Source organism: Leptonychotes weddellii, chromosome 3 (assembly GCF_054177405.1).
Source record: "Leptonychotes weddellii isolate Sample4059 chromosome 3, ASM5417740v2, whole genome shotgun sequence".
In the NCBI taxonomy this organism is placed as follows: domain Eukaryota; kingdom Metazoa; phylum Chordata; class Mammalia; order Carnivora; family Phocidae; genus Leptonychotes; species Leptonychotes weddellii.
Window position 1 is genome coordinate 104,767,665 of NC_138371.1, and position 6,578 is coordinate 104,774,242.

General features: G+C 41.8%; 1 long non-coding RNA gene across 1 annotated transcript; it reads left to right on the top strand.

Moving 5' to 3' along the window:
• Positions 1-919: 919 nt before the first annotated feature.
• Positions 920-2,540, top strand: LOC145720598 (uncharacterized). Its single transcript, XR_014143678.1, has 2 exons — positions 920-1,666; positions 2,109-2,540. It is a non-coding gene; the product is annotated as an uncharacterized LOC145720598 (long non-coding RNA).
• The last annotated feature ends 4,038 nt before the right edge of the window (positions 2,541-6,578 follow it).

The following is a 6,578-nucleotide window of genomic DNA, read 5'->3' on the forward strand; positions in this document are numbered from 1 at the left end:
CATTGTTTGGAATCCTTCTACCACCTCATGGACTCGGAGGGTTATCACAGTGAATTAGCATGAGACTTGGCCTATAGTGTAAGACTGGGCTCTCACTGGGCCCAGCAGTTATGGTAGTTGGGGAAAAGGCCCAGTCAGCAGGCAGGAAGTCACACAGAATAATGAGCTGCTCAAATAAAAAGTGCATTCTCACTCCTCTGCACTTAGAATCATTTCTGTTGTTCTAGATTAGTCAGGTCTAAAGATGACTGACAAAACTAAAGTCATTCTTTAGATGAAATGTACTTTGTGGATTCCCGTGTTTTCTTTCTTTTTTTTTTTTTAAAGTAATTTTTATTTTTTGAAAATTGCCCAGGCTTCAGAAATATTTTTCTTCATTGCGTTTCTGTTAGGTTTGAATTGGTTTATGTCTTCACTCACTGTAAATCCCCTGATTCTTTCAGGTTCTGAGGACATGAGAGCCAGACTCTAATCACCTTACCCAGAGCACAGTCTAAATGTGGGTTCTTGGAATTTTGTCTTTTTGGAGCTTAAAGCTGAAGACCTCCAATGAAAGGAAGCATATAGTAATTTTAAATACTGTCTCTCAATGTGTTTTTATAAATTTAGATCCCTTATGTAAGTTGTAAATTCTTTTGATAGGTAGCTACACATATTCTTAACATTCAGGTCATGATCCTAAATGTCACAGAGGCTTGTTGAGGCAGCTTTTCTTCATTTTATGGGCGGGTGGCAGAGTATTTGGAGGTAAGAAACGTGGTGAATTCGAAGAAGTTGCAGGTGATGAAACTTTTCTTAAATTTGAGTAGGGACTGAGTGAGCCAGGTCTAACAAAGCCAGACTTGTTCTACAAAAAAAAAAAAAAAGTCTGTAGAAATGACAGAGAAACCATCAGGTAAATTCTGGAAAGATAGGGGAAGATGCCCCCGGTACTAATATTTCTTTTCTTTTTCTTCTTTTTTTTCTTTCCTTGGTTAAGTGAAGGGAGGGGAAGCGAAGACCACAATGACTTGCTTCCTGTAGAAACACGGCTCATCCATCCACCTGACATCATGAGAGGAAATCTCCCTGCCTATTTTTGGGGTGGTAATTCAACCCCGAGTGTAAGAACTGAAACCCTCATCCACTTTCTGAGGTCACCAAGGACTATTGTGCAGATCACTAGCTCTCTGGCTGTTTTCAAGTAGTTGTTTGTCTTTCTAACAACAACCCCCATAAATCAGTCGTAGCACTGGGGTGTCCTCGGGCATCAGAGCTAAGTGTGAGCTTTCCCATCATTGAGAATTAATCAAAATCACCCAGAAGGATCAGATGGTAAGGTGATGCAATCACAGTCGAAGCGGGGGCAAACAGAAAATCTGAGGCTGGGTGAGGTTCCTGGTTCCCCTTTGTGAAGGTCCTCTCTCCACAGAAGCTGGGGGTTTGTTTTCACTTCCTATTTTTCTAGTAGGTCGTCATTCTGTGCATGTGAGTGTTGACCTTCCCCAGTGTCATCACCAAACCACCTCTGCATCAGGACACCGGGGACAACTTCGGCTTTAGAAGAAGGATGCCGACTGTGATTTGTTTGTCTGTTAGGTTAAGAGTCATCTTACTTTCATGAGATGGTGACAGTGGATGGAAAGTGAAAAACTTATTTCAAAACTGGAGCTGTGTTTTCTTACAGGTGAGAGAGGGTATGTTCAGGATGTTTGAAAGGGATTTATTTTCCTCAAGTGAATGAATTGTTATTTTTGGCTGATTCTTTTGGGGTCATGGAGATAAACTCAAGTTGCCCCTTCTTTATCTGAATAGAGCTACCAGTGTGTCCATATGAGAGATGAGCCATGGTCACCAATCTGTTCTCACTTTACGTTCATTTATTTTGTGGTATTCCTTTCCTATTTCTGTCAGTGAAAAAAATGTTTCGGTGGAGAAATGTATAAGAAAGTGTTGTTAGGACTAATTTTCTTTTATTTCTGGTTCTACATCACGGAGAGATACGGTGTTTTTAGTCTATGTTAAACTTTTTCTCTGAGGTTTTTGTACTCAGGCATTTACTCGTTTGGAAAATGTTAGTGTACAGTACAGGGATTTGGAATCAAATCTGTTTCTCTCGTTATTCACAGGGCAGGTTGGTGAGCCTTTCTGATGCTCAGTTTCCTTCATCGATGAAGTGGGAAGAAGAATATCGCTGGGGCAAGATCGTTACAGGTTTAAAGACAGTGTGCGTATAGCCCTTGGCCCAGTACCTGATGGATTGTGGGCATTCGGTGAGAGGAGCTGTTAGATTAATGCTCTGATGCTCATAGTCAGAGCACTGGGCACACTAGACTCCAAACCCTTGCCTTTGTTACCGCAGTAGTAATGCTACTGGCGGCAGGCATACCTTTTCCTTTGCCCTCCACCATCACTCATTTGCCTATTTTTATCCAGGAACAAAAGGGAGACACTGAGCTCTCCCTGCTTTTAAAGTGTAAACTGAGAGTCCTGTGATTTTTAACATAGTTGAGGTGTTTTGTAAATGGAATACTTAAAATAAAGATTCCTGATGATTTGGATCATGGAAATTCAATAATTCATGGCTGCCTACAAGACAGTGTGCTGTAATATCCTTATTCAAATAGATTTAAAAGCTACTCCCTCTCTGACAGAGGTGAATCATTTGCGACGGCAATTATTATTGCTTCCAAAGAAATGACTGCATTGTTGCTGAAAATAATCAGGCTACATTTCTCAGTAAGTTGGTAAACAATGAAGGTCACCAGAAAATGTTAACAATGATGAGCTTTCAACACCCACATCATTTTAGTGTCTGACATTTTCTTTCTGGGGACTCCACTGGCAATCTTTGTATTGGTGACATTTAACTTCTGTACCTCGTAGAGTAAGCTTTCCCAACTAGGTCTTTCATATCAAGCCCAGTACATATTGATCACATAAAAGAAATCAGAACACCAGTTCCCTTGTTCTCATTTTGATGGCATAATAGTAAAAATGGCTGAGATCGTGGGTTATAGGCAAGGGTGAGCAATTAAATTAGTGCACTCTTGAGAACTGGGTCTTCTCTCTGATTGGGTCTTCTCAGATAGGAGACATTTGTTCAGAATAGGAGACATTTGGCCTCCATCTAATCCTGGGAAATGGACGAGGATTTGAGTGGGAATAGGACATAATGGGGAGCAGAAGCAGATGCCCAGCAGGCTTGGAAGCCTCCAGAAAGATAGGGGTGGGAGTGGGAACAAGGACTATAAATCAGCTAATTCTGAAAAGGGACAGGGAGTTCCTGCAAAGACTCCAGTGTGCCATTACAGAGAGAATCACCAACTAATTATAAGGCAGTACACTTACGTTAGAAATTGGACACAGTTGAGCTTTTTGTGACAGAAAAGGGCTGCTGGCAGGGGTAGGGGTGATAGGGCAGGAACTACATCCCCCCCTTACCATTTCCTACACGGCCCCCTCCAGTGCGATGCGGGAGGCTTTGGAGCACACAGTTTATCATGGGAACGGTTCAGAGACGAAATGATACCGAAAGTGGCCCAATTTCCAGTTGAACAAAGAATGCCATATTAAAGCCTTTTATAAAGAATTCTTTCTAAATCCTTTGAAATCTATTCTGGGGCTTCTAGTTTTCAAGAGTCAATATATTAAGAGTCTCTCTATTTCTCTAGTTTCAATAAATTATTTAATATCAAAATTCTAATAAATTTACGTATATTTTTAAAGATTGGAGGATCTATCATCTATCTATCTATCTATCTATCTATCTATCTATCTATCTATCTATCATCTATCTATCTATCTATCCTGCTTTTACCATTAAGATTGATATGTCCCTCATCTGTGCAGAATAAACTACTAAACAGTATCTAGAAGTGGTCATTCAGGTTAAACAGTGCTTTAAGAACGGGGAGTTGAACAAACTAGTTTCTCTCTAAACAGCTTTTCAAGGGCATGTGGTTCCAGGTATAAATGTGTGTGGCCAATGAGTTGTTGGGGATGAAAGCTGTGGATGTTTCTCTGAAAATCTCATCCCTGCTGGACTATAGGACCTCAACATTATCAACTCGGATGGCTTCTCTGTGACAAATTTGAAATGTGTTTAGGGATATGGGTGTGTGTCACCGAGTTGAGCTCTTAATAGGCAGATGAACATCTCACCAAAATTTTCCCTGTATTTGGAAGTAATTGGTGGCAGAGTCCATCCTAATTGACAACATCAAAACCAAGACCACATACAAACAGTGACTGAATTGACTCCCACCCCCAATATTCCAGATGGTTCCTGTAGCTCAGGCTCACTTCTCACTTATGTGGATTAATTGATGAGTAAGAACAAAAAACCCTTGTGTGCTTGATGTATCATAAACAGAGTCCTTCTTAAAGGATTCATTTTCCAGTAAAGGAGCAAGAAAAAAGTTTCAATTCTGTTTCCTACCCCTAAATTACAGAATAGTGAATTGGAAATGGTCCTAGACCTATAAATCAGAAGCCCTGGACCTGAGTCTCAATTTTGTGAGGCAATAGCAAGGGACCTCTTGGGGCCCACAGCATATTGCGTAACCTGCTGGACCCTGGGTGCATCCAGGGTGACACCTGGCATGGTGCCAGCACTTCCGCAAACATTATGTCATTTAGTGCTAAAGCCACCAACTCCTCACTTCCTTCTGCATAAACTAGACTGATGAAGACCAACTAAGTTAAGATATAAAATATAGATTTACAAAATACTAAAGTAATGCTCTCTTTTGAGTGCTTTCTGTATGTCAGGCACTTAACATATATGATGCATGTCAAGCACTTTTCAGCTATCATCCTATTTAATCCTTACAAGTAACATTATGAGGTGGGTACTGATTGAGATGATAAACCTCAGGTCACAAAGCTAGTGTGTGATGGTAAATCCTGAGCTATACTTTGTCATCTTTTACCAGATCTATATTTAGCTTCTCGGAACTCTCTTGGAGGACACTTTTTTTTTTTCCTGGAGTGATGAAGTAATAGCACAGTAAGTAATGAAGATATTAACACTTCTAATCATTCTTTGGGTTTGATACTTCTATAAATATTTCACAATTTTCTTTTTATCTGTACCACCGAAGCCTCACATAAACCTAGAATGTTCTTCTGGAGACCGTATTTGCATCTTACCTTCAGGAGGCAACACCTTGTTTCTTTACCCACTGTCTCTTCCGTTTCCAACCCTGCTCCCTAAAACCCTGTGGGTCACTGATGACTAGCTCCAGAATTTTCTCTTCACTTTAACCCTACCATCAAAGGGACAAACTGACAAAACTCTTAGAGTTCACACGTACGTGTGTCTCCTAAGTAAGTGCATGTTTCAGACTTTGGAAAAACTCTGTTCACTCAGCTGCAATAGCATCAGATGTTCTGTTTTGATTTTCTTGCTGTTACTTTCCTTCCAAAGACTGAGGTTAAGAGAGGTAACCCTTCAAGAGCCTGCTTCACTAAAGCGTCTGGGCTGTTCTGGCAGAAGAGAACCCACAGGTCCAAAAGTGTATGTGGACCTCTTGAAACAGTGCATAGCTTTGTCACAATCTCACTGAATCTCTTGTGCCCTGGAAAGAACATGTACTCCCGAATATCTCTTTTTTTTTTTTTTTAAGATTTTATTTATTTATTTGACAGAGAGAGACACAGCGAGAGAGGGAACACAAGCAGGGTGGGTGGGAGAGGGAGAAGCAGGCTTCCCGTGGAGCAGGGAGCCCGATGCGGGGCTCGATCCCAGGCCCCTGGGATCATGACCTGAGCCGAAGGCAGACGCTTAATGACTGAGCCACCCAGGTGCCCCCCCGAATATCTCTTATCGGAGATAGAAAAGACATAATCTGACGTGGCTAAAGTTTTAGGCAGACAATAATGTAGGAGAAAGTTATTGAATAAGTGACTAAGGTAGAAAAATTCAATAAAGTGATACACTTTATGTTCTTAGCCATTAAAAGTGTTTTTTCCTTTGTTGCTTACACTGACTGCTTAAGTAGCTTCCCAAACTCCAATTCCTGCTGTGACCCAAAGGAATTGTCTAAATTCTTTTCTCCCCTCCTTTAGCACATCAAGGCCCAGCTTAGACATTTCATCTCAGAGAGCTTTCCACCGTGAAGAGAAGGTGTTTCTTCTGCTGATGGAGGGGAGAGCAGGAGGCAGGATTCTCAATGGTAGAAGGAAGGTGTAATGAGAGGAAACCAAAGGATAGCACATCTCCTCAGGCGCTTGAAGTTGAGTGGTGATGGGGGCCAGCTCTGGGGCCTGCTGACGTGTGGTCAGGGCTCCCCAGGACTGAGGGCAGAAAAAGCCAGTTGTTGAGGAGAATAGGGGCCCTAGCTTCTAGGAGCAAGACTGGAACCCAAGACTCACCATGAGGTCACTAGGCATGGAGAGTCCAAGCTGGGACAAGAGACCTTGAAGACCAGTAGATGTCACCAACACACACCTGAGGACCAACACAAGATCAGAGGGGACCGGGCCCCCCAACGTGAAGATTTGCCAATCATCTCTCACTCCTTATACCTGGGTACCATCTTAGCGGGTTGAGTAGGAGGGAGTAGCTGATAGGAATAGGGCCATTTTAATCTGAA